Raw genomic sequence first — 16,590 nt, forward strand, 5'->3', positions numbered from 1 at the left:
CTACCTTGAAAGAGATGTCAAACTGAGATGTCAAACAAACCTAATTTTTCCTGTTTAGCCTGTTGTCTATAAAGGTTGTTACATTGTAACTACATAGTAATTAAAAATGTCACCTCACTTTAGATTAAATTGCTTGCTTCTGGGTAAGTACATTTTAAATACAGAGTTGGTTGTTAAATATTGTTATAAAGTAATGCTAATAATATATATATTTGTATATAAATATATAATAATTGTATACTTAAAACTCAGTGGTGGGCCGTCAGGGCCTGCAAGGCCTTCTCTGCTGGCCTAAACATCATCAGAATATATATATATTTTTAAATATATTTTCCCACAAATATGTATTAAATTACTCCCCAAAGTAAGATTTATACTCTTCATTTCATAGCTTTCCTCTTGGTTGCACTGCTTCCAGCCCCAGGTTGAGATTTGGAGGGCTAGTCTTTATGTTAGATCTTTTATCCAATCATGTGTTGCCAGGGGTCTAAAATCTGCCCTCAGGCCTTCAGAATCAACAGTGCGGGCGCTTGTAGCTTAAAGGGAATGGAAATGAACATTTTGTGTCAACCAATCAGCTTTAGAGTTGGCTATTGTACGCTTGCTGGCTGGCTCCAGTGTTACGCGTAGTGCGTGCACGTCTTTTGATTGGATTACCAATATTGAGAGGCAAGTCCTATGGGTAGGTCTATGCAGAACCTCAGAACTAGGAAACTGAATTTGATAAACAAATTAATTTGCGTACTACTAAGCTGTTTTTTCAACCCACAATGGCGGAAGGAGGAGAAGATATCGATTTAGTCGAGGATATAATTATAACGCCATTCTCAAGACGAACTTTTCAAGAAAAGTTAGACATTGTAAGGAGAGGTCGCCCGACGCCAACGCTACAAAGCCTGTCACAGGCGGGAAAGGGGTTCGTTCGCCACTTTCAAAGTTCCAACTATGAGCGCTATCAATGGCTCACAGGCTCCGAGAAGCACTGCAAACTGTACTGCTGGGAATGCCTATTATTTGCAAGTGATCAATTTGGTGTTTGGAGCCACACTGGCTTTGCAAACTTGAGTTGTCTAACCAAGGCAGCAACGAGACACCAAAGTACAGCAGGGCACTTACAAGCAATGGTGCTTTTGAAAACTTTTGGGGACACCCGAGTGGATCTACAGCTCAACGAACAAGCGCGCAGGGCAACGAAGCTGCACAATGAAAAGGTCAAGAAAAATAGGGAAATATTGAAAATACTTTTTATTTGGACATAAAGCTCAAAATTTGTGGACCAGAAATGGATAGAAGAAGAATATTAATATAACTCTGTTGCACTCGACTATGTTCTTGCCTATTAGTTGAACTGTACTGTATTGTACTCTTCCCCTGCAATTCTCTGAATAAAAATGTCAATTTCAAGGTGACGCAACGCCTGGTTATACTGCGTTTCTGTCTAAATGTATAGTGTCTAGAGCCATGGCATCATAATGATGGTAATAAGAGGTGGATTAATTTGGGTGGGACTGTGTAGGGCCTCACTGAAGGCCCAGGCCCCAGGCCCACGGCACGCCACTGTTAAAACTTCTTATGGCTGAGATCCCGCTAACGGGATCTATATGACAACAGCCAGTGAAAGTGCAGGGCGCCAAATTCAAAACAACAGAAATCTCCGGCTCTACGCATTTGGTCTCCAGTACGTCTCCTTGGGCCGGCTTACATGGCACCAGCCTTGCGCACGGTGTCCCTTTTTAGTTCGCCAGAAATGGATAGAAGAAGAATATTAATATAACTGCATAGCCCAGTGCGGGCTATTCCACCTCGCCGCACTGGCAGGGCGACCGGGACCATTCAACCGGGTAAGGTTGGGCAGGCTCGGTGCTCAAGAGCTCCAGTGCGCCTGCATGGTCCGGTCTATCCGTCACCACCTCCACGCACCAGCCCTCCGGTGGCAGCCCCCCGCACCAGGCTGTCTCTCCTCTCCAGCGCTGCCGGAGTCTCCCGCCTGTCCGGCGCTGCTGCCGGAGTCTCCCGCCTGTCCGGCGCTGCTGCCGGAGTCTCCCGCCTGTCCGGCGCTGCTGCCGGAGTCTCCCGCCTGTCCGGCGCTGCTGCCGGAGTCTCCCGCCTGTCCGGCGCTGCTGCCGGAGTCTCCCGCCTGTTCGGCGCTACCAGAGCTCCCGCCCCTCATTCCAGAGGCACCAGAGCTACTCAGTCCAGCGCTGCCAGAGCCTTCCTCTCCAGCGTTGCCGGAGCTTCCCGTCTGCCCAGCGCCGCCTGAGCCACCCGTCTGCCCGGCGCCGCCAGTGCCGCCAGTCTGCAAGGGGCCGCCAGTGCCGCCAGTCAGCCAGGGGCCGCCAATCAGCCAGGGGCCGCCAGTGCCGCCAGTCAGCCAGGGGCCGCCAGTGCCGCAAGTCAGCCAGTGGCCGCCAGTGCCGCAAGTCAGCCAGGGGCCGCCAGTGCCGACAGTCAGCCAGGGGCCGCCAGTGCCGCCAGTCAGCCAGGGGCCGCCAGTGCCGCCAGTCAGCCAGGGGCCGCCAGTGCCGCCAGTCAGCCAGGGGTCGCCAGAGCCCCTCAGCCCAGAGGCGCCAGAGCCCCTCAGCCCAAAGGCGCCAGAGCCCCTCAGCCACGAGCCCCTGTCCCTGCCCCTCAGCCACGAGCCCCTGTCCCTGCCCCTCAGCCAAGAGCCCCTGCCCCTCAGTCCCGAGCTGCCCCTCAGTCCAGTGGGGTCATTTAGAGGGGTCGCCGTGGTTAGGAGGCCACGGAAGCAGACAATAAGGCGGACTAAGACAATGGTGAAGTGGGGTCCGCGTTCCGCGCCAGAGCCGCCACCGCGGACAGACGCCCACCCAGACCCTCCCCTATAGGTTAAGGTTTTGCGGCCGGAGTCCGCACCTTTGGGGGGGGTACTGTCACGTTCTGACCATTATTTTCTTTGTTTTGTATTTATTTAGTATGGTCAGGGCGTGAGTTGGGTGGGCAGTCTATGTTTGTTTTTCTATGTTTTGGGGTATTTCTATGTTTCGGCCTAGTATGGTTCTCAATCAGAGGCAGGTGTCATTAGTTGTCTCTGATTGAGAATCATACTTAGGTAGCCTGGGTTTCACTGTGTGTTTGTGGGTGATTGTTCCTGTCTCTGTGTTTGCACCAGATAGGACTGTTTAGGTTTTCGCACATTTATTGTTTTGTTAGTTATTTCATGTCTAGTTCCTTTATTAAAGAACATGAATAACCACCACGCTGCATTTTGGTCCGCTTCACCACAGGAAAACCCTTACAGGTCTAGGGATTTGATAGTAGTTAGCTAGTTCTGTTCTGCAGTAGTTCTGGTCCACACTAACTAACTCTGGTCTTGGGCTTTGCTAGTAGCTAGCTAGTTCCGTACTAACTAACTCTGGTCTAAGGCGTAGCTAGTAGTTAGCTAGTTCTGGTCCGTACTAACTAACTCTGGTCTAGGACTTTGCTAGTAGCTAGCTAGTTCTGGTCTGCAGTAGCTCTGATCCAGCTCTGTAACAGTGTTATAGGCTGGTTTAATACTTATACTGTAAATGTCCTCATCAATCTCTGTTGATTTAGGTTTTGCCCTTGGAGCCACCATCCAGTCTAAGACTAAGGGCATCTGGATGTGGTGTGTCCCTCATCCTGAAAAAACAGACCACACCCTCGTACTGCTGGATACAGAGGGACTGGGGGATGTGGAGAAGGTGGGAGGTCAAAGCTCAAAGCTCAATCTCTTTACAATCTACATTAAAGATTCATATTCCTTCATTTACCAACAAAGCACAGTGAACACATACTGTATCTGCACCCTCATCATTTAAACAAGATGATTACTTCGTCAGAGATCCGATACATGTTGTGATACTTGTTTCAGGGGGATTCTAAGAATGATGCCTGGATCTTCTCGCTGGCCATTCTGTTAAGCAGTACTCTGGTCTACAACAGTCGAGGGACCATCGACAATGATGCTGTGGAGAAGCTTCAGTATCCTTTTGGGTCAACATTTGGCTCCATTCTGTGGCATCTTGTGGACAAAATCTGTTGTGGTATTTGATAGTTTGCTTGTTTGTTAGGCTTTTGACAGTAATCTCAGCCATATTAGTGAAAGCCTAGCTAATTGTGATGAACATTTTAATGAATTTGTATGTATATTTTTAACATTATTTAATTGTAGGCTAGACCTAATCAGTGATATGGTAGAGCATTTAAATGTTCATAATTCACCAACTAAATATGTTCCATTTAATTAAATATAGTATATGCAAGTTGCATATGTCGTGTTTATCAGTCATTCGTAGTCATTTATTTCTCTGGAAACTGTAAAGGGTTTGAGAAATCTCAGGATGCCGGTTCCCGTGATTGATTCTTAGCTTCAGTGAACATGAAGAGCTGGTGTTGACTAAAAGCAATGTCTGTGACTTTCAAACAAATGAAGTTACTGTGTCAATTGAAGTCTCAACTGAAAATTACTTGTTTTGTTTGTTTTTATGTTTGTTTGTAATTTCCCTGAAATTCAAGCCCCTGAACACAAACTGTGTAAGACATTGACATGAGCTTTGGGAAATGCTGTATCAATCCTCAACCGGTCCTACAGATATGTGAACGACTTGACAGAGAGGATCAAGGTGAAGTCTTCCACTGGCGATGAGGAGGAAGGAGAGGGCACACAGTTTATGCAGTTATTTCCTAAATTTTGTGTGGACCGTCAGAGATTTCACTCTAAAGCTCGAGATAGACGGCAGAGAAATCACTCCAGACGAGTATCTGGAGAATTCCCTGAAACTCAAGACAGGTGATTTTCATTCATATAAACCAGGTAGTTTGAGACCTAGATGCTGATTGGCTTAAACAGCATTCCAGCTGTGTGTATATCAGACAATATACCACGGTATGATGCAAAGCGTAGCCTTATGACTATAACTACTGTTCCCTGAAGGAGTACTCTCGCGACTTTGGCTGAAGGATCTACAATCATGCCTGACAAGGCCAATGAAATCCTGGGTCTGGGAGAGATTCTTCCACCAATCTTGACAACTGTGTGTCTGAATGTGGAGATGGGACACTTTTCATCTAACTCATATGTGGGAGACACACCAGTTTTTACACCCATGAACACTGTGGATCTCAGTTGAAAAACCTGTGTTCATGTGCCAAGGTTTGCCTAAAGCCTAGCCCACTCTGGGGTCACAGGCTCTGGCGATCAATGACGAGCATCACTCGGTTTAGGCGGTAAGATGCGTTCCGGCAACCGGATGGCACCCAGCTCTGGAAGGCATGCATTAAAAAATAGACCAAGGGGAAAAGCCTTATCATGGAGGTTACCCTACAGACCAGTCATAGCTGCTGGCGACAAAACACCTTGTAAATCAAATCAAATCAAATTTATTTATATAGCCCTTCGTACATCAGCTGATATCTCAAAGTGCTGTACAGAAACCCAGCCTAAAACCCCAAACAGCAAACAATGCAGGTGTAAAAGCACGGTGGCTAGGAAAAACTCCCTAGAAAGGCCAAAACCTAGGAAGAAACCTAGAGAGGAACCAGGCTATGTGGGGTGGCCAGTCCTCTTCTGGCTGTGCCGGGTAGAGATTATAACAGAACATGACCAAGATGTTCAAATGTTCATAAATGACCAGCATGGTCGAATAATAATAAGGCAGAACAGTTGAAACTGGAGCAGCAGCACAGTCAGGTGGACTGGGGACAGCAAGGAGTCATCATGTCAGGTAGTCCTGGGGCACGGTCCTAGGGCTCAGGTCCTCCGAGAGAGAGAAAGAAAGAGAGAATTAGAGAGAGCATATGTGGGGTGGCCAGTCCTCTTCTGGCTGTGCCGGGTGGAGATTATAACAGAACGTGGCCAAGATGTTCAAATGTTCATAAATGACCAGCATGGTTGAATAATAGTAAGGCAGAACAGTTGAAACTGGAGCAGCAGCATGGCCAGGTGGACTGGGGACAGCAAGGAGTCATCATGTCAGGTAGTCCTGGAACATGGTCCTAGGGCCCAGGCCAGTTGAAACTGGAGCAGCAGCATGGCCAGGTGGACTGGGGACAGCAAGGAGTCATCATGTCAGGTAGTCCTGGGGCATGGTCCTAGGGCTCAGGTCCTCCGAGAGAGAGAAAGAAAGAGAGAAGGAGAGAATTAGAGAACGCACACTTAGATTCACACAGGACACCGAATAGGACAGGAGAAGTACTCCAGATATAACAAACTGACCCTAGCCCCCGACACATAAACTAATGCAGCATAAATACTGGAGGCTGAGACAGGAGGGGTCAGGAGACACTGTGGCCCCATCCGAGGACACCCCGGACAGGGCCAAACAGGAAGGATATAACCCCACCCACTTTGCCAAAGCACAGCCCCCACACCACTAGAGGGATATCTTCAACCACCAACTTACCATCCTGAGACAAGGCAGAGTATAGCCCACAAGATCTCCGCCACGGCACAACCCAAGGGGGGCGCCAACCCAGACAGGCCGACCACAACAGTGAATCAACCCACCCAGGTGACCACCCCCCCAGGGACGGCATGAGAGAGCCCCAGTAAGCCAGTGACTCAGCCCCGTAACAGGGTAGAGGCAGAGAATCCCAGTGGAAAGAGGGGAATCGGCCAGGCAGAGACAGCAAGGGCGGTTCGTTGCTCCAGAGCCTTTCCGTTCACCTTCCCACTCCTGGGCCAGACTACACTCAATCATATGACCCACTGAAGAGATGAGTCTTCAGTAAAGACTTAAAGGTTGAGACCGAGTTTGCGTCTCTGACATGGGTAGGCAGACCGTTCCATAAAAATGGAGCTCTATAGGAGAAAGCCCTGCCTCCAGCTGTTTGCTTAGAAATTCTAGGGACAATTAGGAGGCCTGCGTCTTGTGACCGTAGCGTACGTGTAGGTATGTACGGCAGGACCAAATCAGAGAGATAGGTAGGAGCAAGCCCATGTAATGCTTTGTAGGTTAGCAGTAAAACCTTGAAATCAGCCCTTGCTTTGACAGGAAGCCAGTGTAGAGAGGCTAGCACTGGAGTAATATGATCAAATTTTTTGGTTCTAGTCAGGATTCTAGCAGCCGTATTCAGCACTAACTGAAGTTTATTTAGTGCTTTATCCGGGTAGCCGGAAAATAGAGCATTGCAGTAGTCTAACCTAGAAGTGACAAAAGCATGGATTAATTTTTCTGCATCATTTTTGGACAGAAAGTTTCTGATTTTTGCAATGTTACGTAGATGGAAAAAAGCTGTCCTCGAAATGGTCTTGATATGTTCTTCAAAAGAGAGATCAGGGTCCAGAGTAACGCCGAGGTCCTTCACAGTTTTATTTGAGACGACTGTACAACCATTAAGATTAATTGTCAGATTCAACAGAAGATCTCTTTGTTTCTTGGGACCTAGAACAAGCATCTCTGTTTTGTCAACGAGTTTAATAGTAGAAAGTTTGCAGCCATCCACTTCCTTATGTCTGAAACACATGCTTCTATCTTGAGGGCAATTTTGGGGCTTCACCATGTTTCATTGAAATGTACAGCTGTGTGTCATCCGCATAGCAGTGAAAGTTTACATTATGTTTTCGAATAACATCCCCAAGAGGTAAAATATATAGTGAAAACAATAGTGGTCCTAAAACAGAACCTTGAGGAACACCGAAATTTACAGTTGATTTGTCAGAGGACAAACCATTCACAGAGACAAACTGATATCTTTCCGACAGATAAGATCTAAACCAGGCCAGAACATGTCCGTGTAGACCAATTTGGGTTTCCAATCTCTCCAAAAGAATGTGGTGATAATGGTATCAAAAGCAGCACTAAGGTCTAGGAGCACGAGGACAGATGCAGAGCCTCGGTCCGTTGCCATTAAAATGTCATTTACCACCTTCACAAGTGCCGTCTCAGTGCTATGATGGGGTCTAAAACCAGACTGAAGCATTTCGTATACATTGTTTGTCTTCAGGAAGGCAGTGAGTTGCTGCGCAACAGCCTTCTCTAAAATTTTGAGAGGAATGGAAGATTCGATATAGGCCGATAGTTTTTTATATTTTCTGGGTCAAGGTTTGGCTTTTTCAAGAGAACTTTATTACTGCCACTTTTAGTGAGTTTGGTACACATCCAGTGGATAGAGAGCCATTTATTATGTTCAACATAGGAGGGCCAAGCACAGGAAGCAGCTCTTTCAGTAGTTTAGTTGGAATAGGGTCCAGTATGCAGCTTGAAGGTTTAGAGGCCATGATTATTTTCATCATTGTGTCAAGAGATATAGTACTAAAAGACTTGAGCGTCTCTCTTGATCCTAGGTCCTGGCAGAATTGTGCAGACTCAGGACAACTGAGGTTTGGAGGAATACGAGGTTTAAAGAGGAGTCCGTAATTTGCTTTCTAATAATCATAATCTTTTCCTCAAAGAAGTTCATGAATTTATCACTGCTAAAGTGAAAGTCATCCTCTCTTGGGGAATGCTGCTTTTTAGTTAGCTTTGCGACAGTATCAAAAAGGAATTTCGGATTGTTCTTATTTTCCTCAATTAAGTTAGAAAAATAGGATGATCGAGCAGCAGTATGGGCTCTTCGGTACTGCATCGGTAACGTCCTTCCAAGCTAGTCGGAAGACTTCCAGTTTGGTGTGGCGCCATTTCCGTTCCAATTTTCTGGAAGCTTGCTTCAGAGCTCGGGTATTTTCTGTGTACCAGGGAGCTAGTTTCTTATGAGAATTTTTTTTAGTTTTTAGGGGTGCAACTGCATCTAGGGTATTGCGCAAGGTTAAATTGAGATACTCAGTTAGGTGGTTAACGGATTTTTGTCCTCTGGCGTCCTTGTAACATATCTGGGAATGGGACAGACAGCTGTTGTAACAAACTGGAGTGAATCGTAATTCAATATAATTCCCAGGAATGAAAAGAGTTGAGGTGCGGGAAGCAAAAGGGGCTCTGGCAAGGAAGGCTAGCTTGCATCTTTGACTATTTAGAATAACCAAGCGAATTTAAGCTACGTATTCTTAACAAGAGAGCTACCCCAGCAACTCAACTGTGGGCAGGAAGGAAAAGCTAGTTATATGCAGCGCTTGTTTAGCTAGCCCAGTCTCGAAAGTCCAGGTAGGAAACGGTTTACTGGGGTGGGACAGTACCGTTCATCAACATGTCTGGGAAGAGAGGTAAACGGTGCTTGACCAAGGCAGACACAGGCAGCGGGGGTACCCACCGAATCTGGCCGCCCTCTCTCTTCAAGTAGCCTCACCCTAACTGGCGACAGAGCACACAGGAGCTGGGTGGGGGCACGGGTAGGGACTCGCTTTGAGTCGCACAATCACACCAGCGTGATTTATTAACTTCAACCCCTTTTAAACATTGTGTGTTTGAGCTACATACTCCTTTTTTTGCATCAGATTTGTCTATTCCTTCTTCATCTGCAGGAACCAACCATTAACCTGTGTGAATAATGGGGGCTGAGATAGAGTGGAGTTTGAGTGACACGGGTGGGTCCCGAAAACAGTTCTCCTCACGAAAAAACGTCTGTAATGTCCGAACAGTTTGAGCTACAGACTTTTATGACCCTGATATGAAAAGCTGAGACACTCACAAACACACACATGTAAGCTACACAATAATTGTTAGAAGGTAAGGGGTTCTTCTACAGAGAAGACCATAGTAAATCCCAGGTCATAGTGTCGATAATACTGTAAGGGGTTCTTCTACATAGAAGATCATAGTAAATCCCAGGTCATAGTGTCTATAATACTGTAAGGGGTTCTTCTACATAGAAGATCATAGTAAATCCCAGGACATAGTGTCTATAATACTGTTAGGGGTTCTTCTACATAGAAGATCATAGTAAATCCCAGGACATAGTGTCTATAATACTTTAAGGGGTTCTTCTACATAGAAGATCATAGTAAATCCCAGGACATAGTGTCTATGATACTGTAAGGGGTTCTTCTACATAGAAAGAGCGTGGTAAAACACTTCAATGTGATGCTAAATATAAGATCAAGCAGATGAATGAAACAGGTCAGAGACGTTTAAGATTTTTTTGGCAAACAAGAGTTTCCATTGGACAAATGCAGGTTTATCCCCGTTTCTTTCCATTTAAGAAATGTTTTTCAACAGAATCTGCGGAATTAATACACCCTTGACCACACGCAAACACAGTTCACTTTCATAGCAGCCACATACAAACAGCATGATTCTTTTGCGCATTATAATATATATATAATATATAATTCCTTCTCGCATCTCCTAACACCTTTTCCCTTTGCTTGTAGACTTCAGTGCACAACACATCAGCTGTCTATCTGACCAGGCAAAAAAAAAGCCAAACCTTCATATCATAACCGCTAACCGCTACACATAGTCGACATCGTTATCACCATATTAGCTAACGTCATAGTCAACATAGCTAATAGAAGTAAGGTGTTACTAAATCAGCTACATTCATGCAGTAACGTTACAGTTAACAGTCAGCAAGCAGTTTAGCAGTTAAACTGGTGGGCCCCGGTGCAAATAAATTAATCAAACCAAAATCTTACCTTGGAAGAGTTCCAGTGTTGGATAGACATTCGGCTAGGTAACATGGCATCCCTCTCTGTTTTAGCCAGTTGTTTGAGTAGGATAATCTAACTAGCTGCATTCACTAGCTAAGTGAAAGTAGAAAAAATATAAGAAGATGTAGCACTCTATCACTTCTCCTTCATTTTTAAAGAAATACATTTGTTTAAATCTGTTAAACTATTGTCTTTCTCTTTGAGTCAATTACTCACCACACTTCACGCACTGTAGTGCAAGATAGCTGTAGCTTATGCTTTCAGTACTAGATTCATTCTCTGTTCCTTTGATTGGGTTGACAACATGTCAGTTCATGCTGCAAGAGCTCTGATAGGATGGAGGAGAAAGGAGATATTATTGGGACACACCCAATATCTGCATGTACTATAAAATCTAGTAATGCCAACGTTATCTTTCAGGTACTAGTAAAAAGATCAATGACTACAACTTCCCGCGAGAGTGCATCTGGAACTTCTTCCCCTCACTCAAGTGTTTTGTGTTCCCCTCCCCTACATCTCCTGACAACATGCACCGACTGGACTCCATGGACGAGGCTGAGCTTTCTGAACGCTTCAGAGAGGTCGCAGATACTTTCTGCCGCTTCATTTTCCAGGAGAGCCGTATGAAGACTGTTATAAGGGGACACACATTGACTGGAGAGAGTGAGTCAGATATCTACCTATAGTGCAGTATGTGAAAATGGATACAATTATTAATTCTGAAATGTTTTGTGCACTAAATACAAACATTCATATTTTTCCTCCCATCTCTATCTGATTGCAGTGCTGGGCCACTTGGTCACCACCTATGTGGAGACCATTGCCCAAGGCAATGTGCCCTGTCTGGAGAATGCTGTGTTGGCCATGGCTAAAATTGAGAACCAGGCTGCTGTGGTTGAGGGCCTGGCGGTGTACCAGAAGGGCATGGAAGATGTGAAGGCCTTATTCCCAGTGGACATCAATCAGCTGTCAGAGAACCAGCTTCGCTCACAGACCCAGGCCACAGAGGTGTTCATGAAGCGATCCTTCAAAGACGAAAATGGGGAGTTCTTGAAAGCTCTTTCGGTAAGTCATAATCATTCTAGATCTGTGCCTGGTACATGATTGATTAGCTTATGCAACAAAGGTATAATCATCAACAGTAACACCAGGGACACCAGGTGGAATATGGCCAATCAGTGCAATTCCTCAATCAATTAACTTCTTAATACAAAAGAACACTACAGTGAAAATCATTGCTCAGATTAGATTTTTAATCTTGGATTAAAAATTACACTATATTGAATAAAAGCCTAATATAGATATGGAGCTAATATGTAACAATTTATCACTATAGAAACATGGCATACCGGGGTTCATATGGCTGAATCTGAAAATTCCCAATAAATCTTTCAGAAGGCCATTAGCAACCACACCGCCGACCTTTTCAAGCAGAACAAGGATGCCTCAGAGAAGAATTGCAAGGCTCTTCTGGAGAATCTGTCTGCTCTGATGGATCAGGGGATGAAGAAGGGGACGTACGCCACACCGGGAGGCTATAAGCTTTACTGCATTCACCATGACAACATAGTGGCACAGTACCGGGCTGAGCCTAACAAAGGAGTCAGGGTAAGAGCTAGAAACCAAACGGCAACATCATACTTTTAGAGAATCAAAAACATCCATCATTAGTCAGTAATGATGACCAACATTTCAACTAATTTCAGTCAGCTGGTTACGGTTTGAATCAAAATCAATAGAACAACCTATAAGGCCTGTTTTCTGCAGGCTGAGGAGGTTCTGGAGCAGTTCCTGAAGGACAAGAGTGCAGAGTCCAACTCCATCCTGCAAGCTGACAAACAACTGACTAAAAAAGAGAAACAAATCCAAGGTAATCCACACCTCAATCTTTTTTTACTTCCAATTATAAAATAAAAATCAACTGTGGTAGGCTAATACAGAAAATGCAAATAAGAGCAGTGGCCCCACCCTAATGCCAGGCCCCACCCTAATGCCAGGCCCCACCCTAATGTCAGGCCCCGCCCAAAAAGACAATTTCTAAGTATTATGGAGAAAAAGTATTGTTAGTGGTTGGCTAGAACATATAAATTATGACAGATTTTAAAAATAAGCATTTTGTTAGTATCTGTTATTTTGAATGATCTGATTTTATTTCCAGTGCCTTCAGAAAGTATGACTTTTTGATTTTTTTGTGACTTTTTCAAACACAGATTCAACAATAAAGACCAGGGAGGTTTTCCAATGCCTTGCAAAGAACGCCACCTATTGGTAGATGGGTAAAAATAATAAAAGCAGACGCTGAATATCCCTTTGAGCATGGTGAAGTTGTAAAATTACACTTTGTATGGAATACACACAGTCTTTACAAAGATACAGGCATCCTACTTAACTCAGTTGCCAGAGAGGAAGGAAACCGCTCAGGGATTTCACCATTAGGCCAATGGTGACTTTAAAACAGTTACAGAGTTTAATGGCTTATGATAGAAAAAAACTGAGGATAGATCAAAAACATTGTAGTTACTTCACAATACTAACCTAATTGACAGAGTGAAAAGATGGAAGCCTGTACAGAACAAAGTATTCCAAAACATGCATCTTGTTTGCAATATGTCATACTATCCAGGTCTGTGCCCAAACAATTCAAGTTTCTACTTCTAAAAATCTACCTTTCCAGAAACAAGTCTCTCACTGTTGCCTTTTGATATAGACCATCTACTGCCCCCAGCTGTGCCCTGGACACCATATGTGAATTGATTGCCCCCCATCTATCTTCGGAGCTCGTACTGTTAGGTGACCTAAACTGGGACATGCTTAATACCCCGGCCGTCCTACAATCTAAGGTAGATGCCCTCAATCTCATACAAATGATCAATGAACCTACCAGGTACAACCCCAAATCCGTAAACGCGGGCACCCTCGTGGATATCATCCTTACCAACCTGCCCTCTAAATACTCCTCTGCTGTCTTCAACCAGGATCTCAGCGATCACTGCCTCATGCCTGCGTCTGTAATGGGTCTGCGGTCAAACGACCACCCATCATCACTGTCAAACGCTCCCTAACACACTCCAGCGAACAGGCCTTTCTAATTGACCTGGCCCAGGTATCCTAGAAGGATATTGACCTCATTCCGTCAGTAGAGGATACCTGGTTATTCTTTAAAAGAGCATTCCTCACCGTCTTAAATAAGCATGCGCCATTCAAGAAATATAGAACCAGGAACAGATATAGCCCCTGGTTCACTCAAGACCTGACTGCCCTTGACCAGCACATAAACATCCTGTGGCGTACTGCATTAGCATTGAATAGCCCCCGTGATATGCAACTTTTAAGGGTAGTTAGGAAAGCAAAGGCTAGCTTTTTCAAACACAAATTTGAATCCTGTAGCACAAACTCCAAAACGTTCTGGGACACTGTGAAGTCTATGTAAGGTCAGCTGCCCACTGCACTGAGGCTAGGAAACTGTCACCACTGATAAATCCACGATAATTGAGAATTTCAATAAGCATTCTTCTACGGCTGGCCATGCTTTCCACATGGCTTCCCCTACCCCAGGTCAACAGCCCTGCACCCCCCACAGCAACTTGCCCAAACCTGCCCCATTTCTCCTTCACCCAAATCCAGATAGCTGATGTTCTGAAAGAGTTGCAAAATCTGGACCCTACAAATCAGCTGGACTTGACAACCCTCTATTTCTAGAAGTATCTACCAATTATTACTAGCCTGTTCAACCTCTCTTTCGTATCGTCTGAGATCCCAAAAGATTGGAAAGCTACCATGGTCATCCCCCTCTTCTTAGGGGGAGACACTCTAGACCCAAACTGTTACAGACTTATATCTATCCTTCCATGCCTTTCTAAGGTTTTTAGAAAGCCAAGTTAACAAACAGATCACCGACCATTTTGAATCCCGTCGTACCTTCTCCGCTATGCAATCTGGTTTCCGAGCTGGTCATGGGTGCCCCTCAGCCACGCTCAAGGTCCTAAATGACATCATAACCGCCATCGATAAAAGACAATACTCTGCAGCCATATTCTTCGACATGGCCAAGGCTTTCTACTCTGTCAATCACCACATTCTTATCGACAGACTCAACAGCCTTCGTTTCTCAAATGACTGCCTCGCCTGGTTCACCAACTACTTATCAGACAGAGTTCAGTGTGTCAAATCGGAGGGCCTGTTGTCCGGACCTCTGGCAGTCTCTATATGCGGGTGCCACAGGGTTCAATTCTCGGGCTGACTCTTTTCTCTGTATACATCAATGATATCGCTCTCGCTGCTAGTGATTCTCTGATCCACCTCTACGCAGACGACACCATTCTGTATACTTCTGGCCCTTCTTTGGACACTGTGTTAACTAACCTCCAGTTTGAGCTTCAATGCCATACAACTCTCCTTCCGTGGCCTACAACTGCTCTTAAATGCAAGTTAAACTAAATGCATGCTCTTCAAACGATCGCATATGTGGACAATTACAAATACCTAGGTCTCTGGTTAGACTGTAAACTCTCCATCCAGACTCACATTAAACATCTCCAATCCAAAGTGAAATCTAGAATCGGCTTCCTATTTTGCAACAACGCATCCTGCCAAACATGCCCTCGTAAAACTGATTTTTTTCAAGTTTTCCAACATATTGGTGACTGCATGTTATAGGTATGCTTGTAATTGTTAGGAACTTTGGAGTTTTTTAGTATAAACAATAAATGGAATGCCGCTAAGCACAGGTAAAATCCTAGGGGAAAACCTTGTTCAGCTTTCCACTTTTCAGCAGGACAATAACCTAAAACGCAAGGCCAAATCTACACTGGACATTTTTTACAGGCAGTTGCTCTTTAAAATCAAGGGGAATAGACCAGGCCCTAGCTATGAAGCAGCCCACCACTGCAAAGCACTGAATAATCTCCCCTCTTCAAACTTCATACATGCAATATGTGCTGTTGAGGGTAATTTAGAGTGGTGATAAAGTTGAATTACAAAATAACTCAAAATGTGTTTGCCTGGTCCAGCAACGATCATCTCGCCCATTTGTTCTTTGATTAATTCTTAAAAGTATAAAAACGTATAAAACTACTATAGCCCCTAGAAACACATTAAATAACACTCTTAAATGGCAAAAACAAGATACTCAAAAATTAAATCATATCAGTGACATAGATGGATGTGGTGGATTGAGACGCAGCCCAATGCAAAATAAATTTCTAGCTTAAAACTGACAGATTTGAATGGGTATTTTTTTATTATGTTACTTAGATTGACGCACCGTTGTGCCAATAGACTCTAGACGGTTTAAATGTGTATGAATCTGTATGAGAGAATGAGTTGTCCAGATTTCCTACTTATTTCTCTCTCTCCTTGGATCTTCCAGCTGAGAAGAAAACAGCTGAGTTGGAGCAGGAGAAGGCAGCATTGAATGAGCAAAAGGCAGAGATGGAGTGGACCATTGAGAACATTGGCATTAGCCAGGAGAAGTACTTGAAGGAGATGAAAGAGAAGATGGAGGAGGAGAGGAATCAACAGCAGCAGGAGTTCAACAGGATGCTGGACCGCAGGATGCAGGAGCAGAGAGATCTCCTGGAGAAGGGCCATAAGGAGAAGGCTGACCTAATGAGACAAGAGATCTTGGAGATTAAGAAGAGGGATGACTCAGAAAGGGAGAACAATACCCAGAATCAGAAGGCTATGATGGAATTATTCAAGCAGCTGGCTGAGGGACAGAAAGAACAGATGGCAATGTTAATTGAGGAGCTCAGGAATAGACCACAGGTCCCACCCTGTAACCTCATGTGAACCACTTTGATCCTTTGAATGCCTGACTATGAAAAGTAAAGTGATATTGAGTCTTGGAGAGTTGAAGTGTTTGTCTTCTATAGCCATTAATGTTTTTATCTGATCCTGCTGGTTATCTATGAAGTTTGACCATCTTGAAAATGTATCTGGCGTTCATGGCCTCATGAGCCTGGTTCCTCTTTAGGTTTCTTCCTAGGTTCCTGGTTTCTTCCTACGTTCCTGGTTTCTTCCTAGGTTCCTGCTTTTTTTGTTTAGGGTTTTAGACTGTGTTTCTGTAAAGCACTTTGCGACAACTG

At 44.7% G+C, this 16,590-nt stretch overlaps 1 pseudogene; it reads left to right on the forward strand.

Annotated features, from left to right (window-relative positions):
• Nucleotides 1-3,553: 3,553 nt before the first annotated feature.
• LOC115120754 (guanylate-binding protein 1-like) lies at nt 3,554-16,299 on the forward strand (annotated as a pseudogene).
• Nucleotides 16,300-16,590: the final 291 nt, after the last annotated feature.

The sequence above is a fragment of the Oncorhynchus nerka genome, linkage group LG1 (genome assembly GCF_034236695.1).
Source record: "Oncorhynchus nerka isolate Pitt River linkage group LG1, Oner_Uvic_2.0, whole genome shotgun sequence".
Taxonomy (NCBI): domain Eukaryota; kingdom Metazoa; phylum Chordata; class Actinopteri; order Salmoniformes; family Salmonidae; genus Oncorhynchus; species Oncorhynchus nerka.